A 13,637-nucleotide genomic window follows, 5' to 3' on the forward strand; every position below is an offset into this window, starting at 1 on the left:
CTAGGGCCTCTTCCTCGGCCACCCAGATGGAAGGGCGGGGCCTAACGCGGTAAAGATAAAAAGAGCCAGGCTTAGGTAAAACAACAACAACCTCAAAGTCTCCCTCTCCCGGCAGCGAAACGTGTTGGCCAAGACTGAAACGCGCGCAACGTGAGAATGCTCACACACGCGCACAAACACACACACAAAATTAAGTGTGTGTGTGTGTGCAGGTAAAACTCGGAAAATTAGAATATCGTCGAAAAGTGCATTTACTTCAGTAACGCAACTTAAAAGGTGAAACCAATACAGTATATGAGATAGATGCATGACATGCAAAGCAAGATATGTCAAGCCTTTATTTGTTGTAATTGTAATTATTTGCCGTTAGGCGGGTCAATTGTAAATGGATAATGAAATGTAATAGCAATGTTTATTTTTGTACTAGTGGTTTTCAGCCCGTTCAATAACGGGCGCTAGAATCCTGGGGTTCGGAGAAGCGCTTGCGCAGCGCGTCTCCGAACCCTGGGACCTGTCCTTGCTGTCGGTGGCAGGGGGACAGGAACGGAGGAGGAGAAAGCGCTGCTTTCTCCTCCTCCGTTCCTCTCCCGCAGCCGCCGACAGGAAGCAGACATCCCAGGGTTCAGAGAAGCGCTTGCGCAGCGCTTCTCCGAACCCTGGGACCTGTCCTTGCTGTCGATGGCAGGGGGACAGGAACGGAGGAGGAGAAAGCGCTGCTTTCTCCTGCTCCGTTCCTCTCCCGCAGCCGCCGACAGGAAGCAGACATCCCAGGGTTCGGAGAAGCGCTTGCGCAGCGCTTCTCCGAACCCTGGGACCTGTCCTTGCTGTCGGCGGCAGGGGACAGGAACGGAGGAGGAGAAAGCGCTGCTTTCTCCTCCTCCGTTTCTCTCCCGCAGCCGCCGACAGGAAGCAGACATCCCAGGGTTCGGAGAAGCGCTTGCGCAGCGCTTCTCCGAACCCTGGGACCTGTCCTTGCTGTCGGCGGCAGGGGGACAGGAACGGAGGAGGAGAAAGCGCTGCTTTCTCCTCCTCCGTTCCTCTCCCGCAGCCGCCGACAGGAAGCAGACATCCCAGGGTTCGGAGAAGCGCTTGCGCAGCGCTTCTCCGAACCCTGGGACCTGTCCTTGCTGTCGGCGGCAGGGGGACAGGAACGGAGGAGGAGAAAGCGCTGCTTTCTCCTCCTCCGTTTCTCTCCCGCAGCCGCCGACAGGAAGGACGCGCGCACTCTCCCCCCCCGCCTCCTCCAACCGCCGCTCCTCACGGCCAGGGAGGGTTGTGAGGAGGCCTTCGCAGGCCTCCACCCTCGCTTTCCTGACGTGCCCTGCAGTGAGGCGGTGTCCGGCGGGAGCGGCGGTTGGAGGAGGCAGAGTGGGGGGAGAGTGCGCGCGCGCGCGCAGTCTCTGCTGTCCAATCCCTGTATCCCTGGGGCACATGCGCAGTGACCCAGGGACACACGGGACAGCTTGGACGCAGGGACATCTTGGACATTATTATATAGGATAGGATTACTGTAACTATTTGTTTTATTACTGTGGGATTTCCAAAAGAAAGCATTTGGAAAAATTAAAAGAAAAATAAAATAATAATGAGTTGCTTTACTGAAATAAATGCACTTTTCGACAATATTCTAATTTTCCGAGTTTCACCTGTATATACATTCCGTTTAGAAGTACTTCAAGAAGATGTAGAAATGATTTAATACTGGAAACTCAGATGAACAGAAATGGACAAGATTCGCCCGTCCCTACGTACTATGCTACACACAAGTGGCATTACAGTACTGCCCTCTCAGTAGATATTAAAAAAATTTCTGCCCGGGGTGGGGTGGGGTGCCAACTTGAATAAAATACTGAGGTATGGGGGTAAGGCGCAGGTACTGGTAAGCCCCACCCTGCATAATCAATCACATGATGGCACACACCATCATTTGAATGGCAGTACCCATCCACTTTCTTTGGGAGGGGAAGCCCCATGGGCATAGCCAAGGGGGTGCAACCTCCCCTCCATCAAGTAAATAAATAAAAGTGTTTAACTGACCAATCATGCTGCAGATAACTCAGTTCTGCCCTGCCTGTCCATCAGAAAGCCTCTCTACACCCATGCCTGGCCCCCTCAAATATTTTATGGGGGGCAAAGGGACCTCAAGCCCCTAGGAGTTGGCTCCTATGGATTCTGCAATGAAACGTATAGAACTTGGCGCCTTTGGAATAACCCTGCTGTTGTTTAGTCGTATCCGACTCTTCGTGACCCCATGGACCATAGCACGCCAGGCACTCCTGTCTTGCACTGCCTCCCACAGTTTGGTCAAACTCATGTTCGTAGCTTCGAGAACACTGTCCAACCATCTCGTCCTCTGCCATCCCCGTCTCCTAGTGCCCTCAATCTTTCCCAACATTAGGGTCTTTTCCAAGGATTCTTCTCTTCTCATGTGGTGGCCAAAGTATTGGAGCCTAAGCTTCAGGATCTGTCCTTCCAGTGAGCACTCAGGGCTGATTTCCTTCAGAATGGATAGGTTTGATCTTCTTGCAGTCCATGGGACTCTCAAGAGTCTCCTCCAGCACCATAATTCAAAAGCATCAATTCTTTGGCCCATCAGCCTTCTTTATGGTCCAGCTCTCACTTCCATACATCACTACTGGGAAAACCATAGCTTTAACTATACAGACCTTTGTAGGCAAGGTGATGTCTCTGCTTTTTAAGATGCTGTCTAGGTTTGTCATTGCTTTTCTCCCAAGGAGCAGGCGTCTTTTAATTTCGTGACTGCTGTCACCATCTGCAGTGATCAAGGAGCCCAAGAAAGTAAAATCTCTCACTGCCTCCATTTCTTCCCCTTCTATTTGCCAGGAGGTGATGGGACCAGTGGCCATGATCTTGGTTTTTTTGATGTTGAGCTTCAGACCATATTTTGCGCTCTCCTCTTCCACCCTCATTCAAAGGTTCTTTAATTCCTCCTCACTTTCTGCCATCAAGGTTGTGTCATCTGCATACCTGAGGTTGTTGATAGTTCTTCCGGCAATCTTAATTCCGGCTTGGGATTCATCTAGTCCAGCCCTGCTAAACGTGCCTAATACTGTATTGCAACATAACCAGGGACCAGAAAGCATCTTGCCTGACTCCCATTTTCAAAACATAAAAAGTTGCTGCTGCTGCTCTTAAGATCAAATAGCATACAGTGGAACCTCGGTTTACCAACACCTCGGTTTACGAATTTTCAGTTTACAAATGCCGCGGACCCATCTGGAACGGATTAATTCACTTTCCATTACTTTCAATGGGAAAGTTCGCTTCAGTTTATGAACGCTTCAGTTTAAAGTACTCCACGGACCGTCTGGAACAGATTAATCCACTTTCCATTACTTTCAATGGGAAAGTTCGCTTTAGTGTATGAACGCTTCAGTTTATGAACAGACTTCCGGAACCAATTGTTTTCATAAACCAAGGTACCACTGTAATCTGAAATGAAAGCAAGCCAATCCACCAAGAAAACAGTTTCCGGATGAGGCAGGAAAATTACCCAGCATGTATGATAGCACAGCGCCAGCACTCAGTCATCATTTTGTGTCGTTCTGGTACCTCTGAATTACAGCGCTAGTCAGACTGGCAGCTGCACACTCAGAGATGGGTTATCTGCTTCAAACAGATAGTGGAAACTTAGTGCAAGATGTTTTTGTGAGATGATCTGATACATTAACCACATCAGGGAAACCACATGTAAAGTGTGTGTTCTGTTTACATTAGAACTTATGCAAGTACTATTTAGATAGGTCTTGGGCGTTTCCACAATGAAGAAGAAGAGTTTGGATTTGATATCCCGTTTTGGCTAACAATCTCCTTTCCCCTCCTCCCCCACAACAGACACCCTGTGAGGTGGGTGGGGCTGAGAGACTTCAGAGAAGTGTGACTAGCCCAAGATCACCCAGCAGCTGCATGTGGAGGAGCGGAGACGCGAACCTGGTTCCCCAGATTACGAGTCTACCGCTCTTAACCACTGCACCACACTGGCTCTCTCATAGTAGTTTGTTGTGGCCTCAGTGCAGCTCAAACACGCAAGTTGTTGTTTTTGCAACAATCACATGGCTTTATATTAATTAAAATGGCATCCCATATTTCTTCCTCCCCTCATTTAATCCAGATTTATTGCTTCAGTTGTTTGTATGTACTTACCACTGAAAGAACTTCCCTTATTTTCCCAGAAAAATATTTTTAAACGAACCATAAGGGCAGCGGTAATTAAAAACGACCCAAACTCTATGTACACATCCACATGTGCCCCATTATATTTTAAACTTAGAGAGGCCCATGAACAAACATCTTATTTCAAAGAACTGACTTTTGCACAACTTCTGCACAGCTTTTACAGAGTTACGACTAAATACAATAAACTCTGCTTATAGAGATGGGAGACATAGAGCCATACCAACAAACGAACATGTTTGCATTAGGGGATGCCCTGAAGTAGAGGACCTTATGCATTATATCTTGTGCTGCCCCCTATATAATGAAGTAAGAGAATGTTTTTTAGCACCTATAATGACAAGGTCCCCTGGCCAGAACCCCTCTGACATGATTTTATATCTCCTCGCAGACATAGATAAGTATGTGACCTGGTGTGTAGCGCTCTTTGCAACTGCCACCAGGAAAATTAGAGCAAATTACGGTATATATCCAAGATAGCCACCAACTGTAAAGGAAATGAATTTATTTGACCCTACCTACATCAAGCTATATTCTATATTCTATTCTATATATTCTATTTCACCAAACTCCGAATAAAATTGTACATCCTATTAATTAACATTATTTTTAATATATCAGTGGCCATGTTGTGCTTTTAGCTTATAAATTTTATTGTTTAAAGTCCTAACCCGTATATTAAGGTATTTCTATAGCTCTGTTAGAGTAGGTAATGCTTTGATAATATAAATGTTTTAAGTTCTTTGCATTAATCTAGTATATTTCCTTTTAATTGCTGAATGGTTCTGTGTATATTTCGGCAGCCTTTGCCTATGTGCAATAAAATTGACTGACTACTGGTATGTACTTATCACCCCAGCAGCTCCTTTTAGGATCAGTTTCCAGGCCTTGTCTGAACTGCTCATCATGCTCTATGGCGTATCAGCCCCTTGAGCTCCTCCCAGCACCTTCTCTTTCCTGGGCTTTGGAACTTTAGGCTGATGTTATGCCACAGTCCTTCCCCACCCTCTTCCTCATTTATAAGGAACAGCTAGAAGCCCCATTACCAACAGCTGTGTGTCTCCCTCATCCAGCCCTTCCTTATCTGTCTCATCAGGTCCCACTGCAGGGAGGAGAAATGGTTGTTTGGTTCCAGGGTTGTTTCTCAGCTGATCTCCATCAGCAAGCCTTGCTCACCTGCATATTCACAAGGTAGAAGCACAGAGGAGGGCAGTCCCTGGTGGTCCCTCACACCAGGTCTAATGAAGAAAGAATATGGGATAGCATTTTGATGAAGACAAAAGTTGTGTGGATGCTGTGCAAAGCTTACATACATGCACAGCTCCAAGTCCAGAATAAACTGTCACGTGGAAGCATCCTTCTGTCATGTGGAAGCCGCAATCCTTTTATGCTTTCATGTTCTGAAGAACTCATAGCCCCAGAATCTTCTTCGAAGCCCCTTGATCGCAGCCTCACCAACAAAGGTGAGGCTGGGATCAAAGGGTACACTGTCTCTGCACATGGAGGAGGGACCCCATCCATCTGACATGACATTTGGCGGGAGCGAAGGTGGTGCCTCCACAGTGGTACCCCCAGCATGGTGCTCCTCTCGGCGAGTGTTGGTTCCCTTGACACCAGGAGAGGCCATGCTGGGGGTGCCTGCTTCACACCCCCTCAACAATATGCACCCAGGGCCACAGTCCCTCTGGCATGCCTCATGCTACACCCCTGATGTGAAGAAGTACTTTCTTTCAACCATTCTCAATCTTCTAATATCCACTTTCACTGGATGTCCATGAGTTATAACGGTTACCTTTTTACCATGAGTTATAGTGTAGTGGGAGTGGGGGCATTTCTCTATTCACTCTCTCCATGCATAATTCTACAATATTTTATCATGTTACCTTTTAGGGCTTATCCATACTTACCTTTTGCCCCATGCTTTCTTGGTGCTGACCTTTGAAGCCCTAAATCAGGAGTAGGCAACCTAAAGCCCGGGGGCTGGATAAGGCCCATTCGCCTTCTCAATCTGGCCCGTGGACGGTCCAGGAATCAGCGTGTTTTTACATGAGTAGAATGTGTCCTTTTATTTAAAATGCATCTCTGGGTTATTTGTGGGGCATAGGAATTTGTTCATATATTTTCCACACACACACCCCAAAAAATAGGCCTGCCCACCACATGGTCTGAGGGATGGTGGACCGGCCCATGCTGAAAAAGGTTGCTGACCCCTGCCCTAAATGGTCTCAGCCTCCATCATTCAGCCTGGACAATGAGGTCCAGTTCTGAGGTCTTCTGGCAGCTCCCTTACTGCAAGAAGTGAAGTTATAGGGAACCAGGCAGAGAGAGGCCTTCTCAGTGGTTGTGCCTGCCTTGTGGAATGACCTCCCATCAGTTGTCAAAAGATATAAACAACTACAGTTGTACCTTGGAAGTCGAACAGAATCCGTTCTGGAAGTCTGTTTGACTTCCAAAACATTCAGAAACAGAAGAGCAGCTTCTGATTGCCTGCAGGAAGCTTCTGCAGCCAATCGGAAGCCGCAGAAGCCCTGTCAGACATTCAGCTTCCAAAAATAGTTTGCAAACTGGAACAGCCACTTCTGGGTTTGCGGCGTTCAGGGCCCAAATCATTTGAGAACTATGCTGTTCAAAAACCAAGGTATGACTGTGTATGACTTTGAGAAGACATGTGAATGCAGCCCTATACAGTGGTACCTCTACTTACAAATTTAATGCGTTCCGAACGGACATTCGTGAGTAGAAAAAAATTGTTAGTCGAATCGTCGCTGCTACAGCCACATGTAAAGGATCCTCCGTTCATGGCTGCAGCTATGAGCAGAGGATCCCGGCACTGTCCGTAGAGTGCTGGAGCGCCACCGCCAGCAAACCGCTATGTGCAGCACATGTGCGGTGTTGCTACGTATGGCATATGCAATGTATGTAGCAACGCCGCACATACACCCTACATAGCGACGCCCTGCATGGGCCTTCGACACAATGCCTTCGTTCACCCCTGAGTTGCCCCAGCCACTCTGGGCAGCTTATAACAGAATACACAAAAACATAACGAGACATCAAACATTAAAAGCTTCCCTATACTGTGGTACCTCTACTTACGAATAACTCTACTTATGAATGTTTCTACTTACAAGTGGAGCTCCGTCCGCCATCTTGAATGCGGTTTAGCCATTTACCAAAACCAACCCCCAAAATACAGTACTACAATGGAATGTTTAAGCCTACCAAGGCTTAGGAGGAACACTTAGTATACAATTCTAGTGCTTCAGTGATTTAAAGCATCTTACAGACATTATGTCAGTAATTCCCATAACATGAGGTGGCAGCAGGGGCGAGCTTTGAGCCATTTTTTTCTACTTACGAATTTTTTCTCCCAATGCATTCCTATGGGATTCGACTTACTTTTTTTTTCTACTTACGAATGTGCGTTTGGAATGCATTAAATTCGTAAGTAGAGGTACCACTATCTTTTTAGCAGCACCTCCTCCTGTGTCCAGCCCATTGTTGTTCATTTGAGCTCAACAGCCACATAAAGAAGGAGCTGTGAGCTCAAATCCAATTCACACCCCAAGTAGATTTGCCTGGGGGCAGGGATTTAATTTGCATCTTGCAAATCCCTGACATTCTTTTGTTTCAAAGGAAGAACCTGTGTATTTCAGTTCTTTACCTCAAGAACGGCAAGCCCCTCTCTTGAGCTGGTTTAGGTATCCAAAGCTTGCCAAATTATAGCAAACTGTTATTGTCCTTTCTTAAGTGCTCCTCTGGTTCCTGGTTTATGCTTTCTGGGCTGTAGCTCAGTATAGATCAACTGCCTTGCATTGCCCTAGGTTCAGTTGCAGGCATGTCCAGGTAGAGTCAGAAACTCTGGAAAGCTGCTGCCAGTCAGTGTAGACAATACTAAACAAGATTGACCAATGGACTTAGTATAAAGCAACTATAAATAAGCAGCTAAGCAGTTTACATTAAATAATAGGATGAATGGTTGACTCAGTGGATCATGTACCTGTGAGTACCATATTTGCAGTTTATCAGGTAGTAATTGACAGCATGTACACGGAACAAAACTGACAGGCTACATTGCTGAAGGTTGGGTTACTTGAGAGCATACCTATTGCTATGGCAGCAAGTCACATTATTGGTGGGGCGGGGGAGTGACCAATATGATCCAGGGGTTGGAGAAATTCCCCTATGAGGAAATGTTACAAAGGCATTGATCCCCTTCATGGATCAATGCCTTGTCGTGGCGAAGGGGCTTGAATAACTCAGAGAAGCTATGAGCTATGCCATGCAGGGCCACCCAAGATGGACAGGTCATAGTGGAGAGTTTTGACTAAACGTGATCCACCTGGAGAAGGAACTGGCAAGCCACTCCAGTATCCCTGCCAAGAAAACTCCATGGACAAAGACAACAGGCATATAAAAGTTATGACGCTGGAAGATGAGCCCCTCAGGTCGAAAGGCGTCCAACATGCTACTGAGGAAGAGCGGAGGACAAGTACAAGTAGATTCAGAGCTGATGAAGCGGCTGGGCCAAAGCCAAAAGGTAGCTCAGTTGCGGATATGTCTGGAAGCGAAAGGAAAGTCCGATGCTGTAAAGAAAAATATTGCATAGGAACCTGGAACCATGGATAAAGGTAAGCTGGATGTGGTCAAAAATGAGATGACAATAATAAATATTGACATCCTGGGCATCAGTGAACTAAAATGGAAGGGAATGGGCGAATTCAGTTCGGATGACTATCATATCTACTACTGTGGGCAAGAATCCCATAGAAGAAATGGAGTAGCCCTCATGGTCAACAAAAGAGTGGCAAAAGCTGTAATGGGATGCAATCTCAAAAATGACAGAATGATCTCGATACGAATCCAAGGCAGACCTTTTAAAATCACAGTAATCCAAGTTTATGCACCAACTACCGGTGCTGAAGAAACTGAAATTGACCAATTCTATGAAGACTTACAACACCTTCTAGAAATGACACCAAAGAAGGATGTTCTTCTCATTACAGGGGATTGGAATGCTAAAGTAGGGAATCAAGAGGTAAAAGGAACAACTGGCAAGTTTGGCCTTGGAGTTCAAAATGAAGCAGGGCAAAGGCTAAATCTCTAAACAGTCAGCAAAAACAAGACCTGGAGCTGACTGTAACTCCGATCATCAGCTTCTTATAGCAAAATTCCAGCTTAAACTGAAGAAAGTAGGAAAAACCACTGGGCCAGTAAGATACAATCTAAATCAAATCCCTTATGAATACACAGTGGAAGTGAGGAACAGGTTTAAGGATTTAGATTTGGTGGACAGAGTGCCTGAAGAACCATGGATGGAGGCTCGTAACATTATACAGGAGGCAGCAACGAAAACCATCCCAAGGAAAAGGAAATGCAAGAAAGAAAAATGGCTGTCCAATGAGGCCTTACAAATAGCGGGGGAGAGGAGGCAAGCAAAGTGCAAGGGAGATAGGGAAAGATACAGGAAGCTGAATGCAGATTTCCAAAAAATAGCAAGGAGAGACAAGAGGGCCTTCTTAAATGAGCAATGCAAAGAAATAGAGGAAAACAATAGAATGGGGAAAACCAGAGATCTGTTCAAGAAAATTGGAGATATGAAAGGAATATTTCGTACAAAGATTACCATAATAAAGGACAAAAGTGGTAAGGACCTAACAGAAGCAGAAGACATCAAGAAGAGGTGGCAAGAATACACAGAGGAATTATACTAGAAAGATATGGAGGTCTCGTACACCCCAGGTAGTGTGGTTGCTGACCTTGAGCCAGACATCTTGGTGAGTGAAGTCAAATGGGCCTTAGAAAGCACTGCTAATAACAAGGCCAGTGGAAGTGATGATATTCCAGCTGAACTGTCAGGAGTATGGGCAGGAGTCAGGCTCTGGGGCCTGTAATGCTTTGCAGGACTGAGGCCTGCCTCAGCTTGTGCTGGAGAAGCAAGGAGTGGCCACTCAGATGAGGCCTCAGCTTGTACTGGAGAAGCAAGGAGTGACCACTCAGGTGAGGCCACTTGATACCTCACTGCACCTGGTGGCAGGAGCTGGGAGGGATAAAAGCTCAGCATTTCCCTTCAGCTCTTTGCCACAGCAACGCTATCCCCGCCTGGTTGCCTCTGGCCTCTTGCTCCTTGGACCCTTGCCTTGCCGACGCCTTGTTCCTTGGACCCTCGCCTTGCCAACGCCTTGATCCTCGACCCTTGGACCTTTGTCTTGCCGACGCCTTGCTCCTTGACTCCCAGCCCTTCGCCTCCGCCTTGCTCTTTGACCCTGCGACTTCCTGCTGCTGTACCCTCAGCCCTGCACCTGTTCCTGCTTCTACACCATTATCTTGCCTCTGGTCCTGACATCCTCAGCCAGGGCTTCAACCGCCCGCTGACCGGACCGTGACATGAACTATTTAAAATTTTAAAAGATGATGCTGTTAAGGTGCTACACCCAATATGCCAGCAAGTTTAGAAAACTCAGAGGATTGGAGAAGATCAGTCTACATCCCAATTCCAAAGAAGGGCAGTGCCAAAGAATGCTCCAACTACCGCACAATTGCCCTCATTTTACACGCTAGCAAGGTTATGCTTAAAATTCTACAAGGCAGGCTTAGGCAGTATGTGGACCGAGAACTCCCAGAAGTGCAAGCTAGATTTCAAAGGGGCAGAGGAACCAGAGACCAAATAGCAAACATGCGCTGGATTATGGAGAAAGCTAGAGAGTTCCAGAAAAACGTCTACTTCTGCTTCACTGACTACGCAAAAGCCTTTGACTGTGTCGACCACAGCAAACTATGGCAAGTTCTTAAAGAAATGGGAGTGCCTGATCACCTCATCTGTCTCCTGAGAAATCTCTATGTGGGACAAGAAGCTACATTTAGAACTGGATATGGAACAACTGATTGGTTCAAAATTGGGAAAGGAGTAGGACATTGTCTCCCTGCTTATTTAACTTATATGCAGAATTCATCATGCGAAAGGTTGGACTAGATGAATCCCAAACAGGAATTAAGATTGCCGGAAGAAATATCAACAACCTCAGGTATGCGGATGACACAACCTTGATGGCAGAAAGTGAGGAGGAAATAAAGAACCTTTTAATGAGGGTGAAAGAGGAGAGCGCAAAATATGGTCTGAAGCTCAACATCAAAATAAACCAAGATCATGGCCACTGGTCCCATCACCTCCTGGCAAATAGAAGGGGAAGAGTGAGAGATTTTACTTTCTTGGGCTCCTTGATCACTGCAGATGGTGACAGCAGTCACGAAATTAAAAGACGCCTGCTTCTTGGGAGAAAAGCAATGACAAACCTAGACAGCATCTTAAAAAGCAGATACATCACCTTGCCTACAAAGGTCCGCATAGTTAAAGCTATGGTTTTCCCAGTAGTGATGTATGGAAGTGAGAGCTGGACCATCAAGAAGGCTGATCGCCTAAGAATTGATGCTTTTGAATTATGGTGCTGGAGGAGACTCTTGAGCGTCCCATGGACTGCAAGAAGATCAAACCTATCAATTCTGAGGAAATCAGCCCTGAGTGCTCACTGGAAGGACAGGTCGTGAATCTGAGGCTCCAATACTTTGGCCACCTCATGAGAAGGGAAAACTCCTTGGAAAAGACCCTGATGTTGGGGAAGATTGAGGGCACTAGGAGAAGAGGACGACAGAGGACGAGATGGTTGGACAGTGTTCTCAAAGCTACGAACATGAGTTTGACCAAATTGTGGGAGGCAGTGGAAGACAGGAGTGCCTGGCGTGCTATGGTCCATGGGGTCACGAAGAGTCGGACACGACTAAACGACTAAACAACATGAGAGATTTTTATCCTTCTCATAATACTAGAACTAGGGAATATCCAATGAAGTGGATGTGAAATTCAATCTATTTCAGCATTTTAACTTTTTCTACGTTTTAAAGTGGGGGGGGGATCAAGTTTTTAAGGACAGGTAACACCTATCAAGTCTTTGCTGGAGAGAAAATATGTCTGAATATCTGCATATGACATTCTCCACCTGCCCCCCCCCTCTTATTTTTCTTCTTCCCAGGAGGAGTGAGGGGTTAAAATTAGGTGCTGGATTTGATTTGATCACTGGCAGTTTTTAAATCTTTAAATCCTACCTAAGATAAAATGGATCAGTCCTATAGATAGGTATAGATAGATCCCTAGCCAAGCTCTCCTGGGCAGCCCCATTGCCACTGCAGAGCACTCCTTCAGCTCACCAGGTCTCACCTGGTGAATGGGGCTTGGGCTAGAGGGTGGTTTGGCAGGGCACATACCAAACTTTCTGTGGGATGGCCGCCCTGCCCCTGGAGCCCTTTCCAGTGACTGCGACAGAGAAGCCCGTTTATATATTTCTTGGAGTATTTTAATCATAGGATCACAGAACTAGATGGTTGGAAGGGACCCCCGAGGGTTCTCTAGACCAGCCCCCTCCAGTGCAGGAATCACAGCACAAGCATCTCTCACAAAACAAGTTTTCTCCATCTTCCCTGTGAACAGCCCTTCAGATACAACAGAATCATTCACATAGTTGGAAGGGAACCACCAGGGTCACCTAGTCCAACCCCCTGCAATGCAGGAATATTTTGCCCAACATGGGGCTTGAAACCACAACATTAAGAATCTCATGCTTTACTGACTGAGGTTTGTTTATGTTTCCTGTTTTCTTTTCCCAAGCAGAGATAATTGTGTAAGCGTGGTGTCAGCTCCCTTAAAACAGGTCAGTTTCACCTGGGCTCCGTAGCCCCACCCACATTCCCACTTTGTGGCCCCTCCCCTCCCGTGCCTTGGCCCTGCCGCCCCTGAACGACCATGGCTTGCCCCCCTCCTAGTTTTGATCCTGGGTACGCCCCTGTGTTGTTGTTGTTGTTTAGTTGTTTAGTCGTGTCCAACTCTTCGTGACCCCATGGACCAGAGCATGCCAGGCACTCGTAACAAATTACAATTCACAGGATTCCTTGGGACAGGGGAGCCATGGCAATTTAAGTAATGTAAGAGTGCCTTAATGCTGCTGAAAAGTTCTGCAGGTTCAGGTTGGAGAGTCAAACAAAGACTATAGCTAGGGTATAGAAGAAAACAGCAGCCAAGCCAAACAATGACTCCAAACTACAACATAGGAGATGCAGAGAGAAGCCCTGAACAAAGGGTGACACCGTCTTTTAAAAGTTTTCCGGATCCTCCATAACCCCACATTTAAATTGTCACACATATGTCACAAACATGTCACAAACTAGGAGTGGCATCTTGGCTGAAAACTGATGGCTTGTCAATCAGGGATAGTTGTCATCCCTGGTGCTACCGTAGTTGAGACAAAAGGTGATACCCGCAATCTCTGTCTTCCCGGCCAAGTCAAATACCCCCCATTGTCTCTCCAAGTATCCCAGTACACTGAAACCGGTTGGATATTGTTCTCAGAATGGGTTTGAGTCTGGCACTCCTGAGTCAGGAAGGTGAGACTTAA

This window comes from Zootoca vivipara, chromosome Z (genome assembly GCF_963506605.1).
Source record: "Zootoca vivipara chromosome Z, rZooViv1.1, whole genome shotgun sequence".
Lineage (NCBI taxonomy): Eukaryota > Metazoa > Chordata > Lepidosauria > Squamata > Lacertidae > Zootoca > Zootoca vivipara.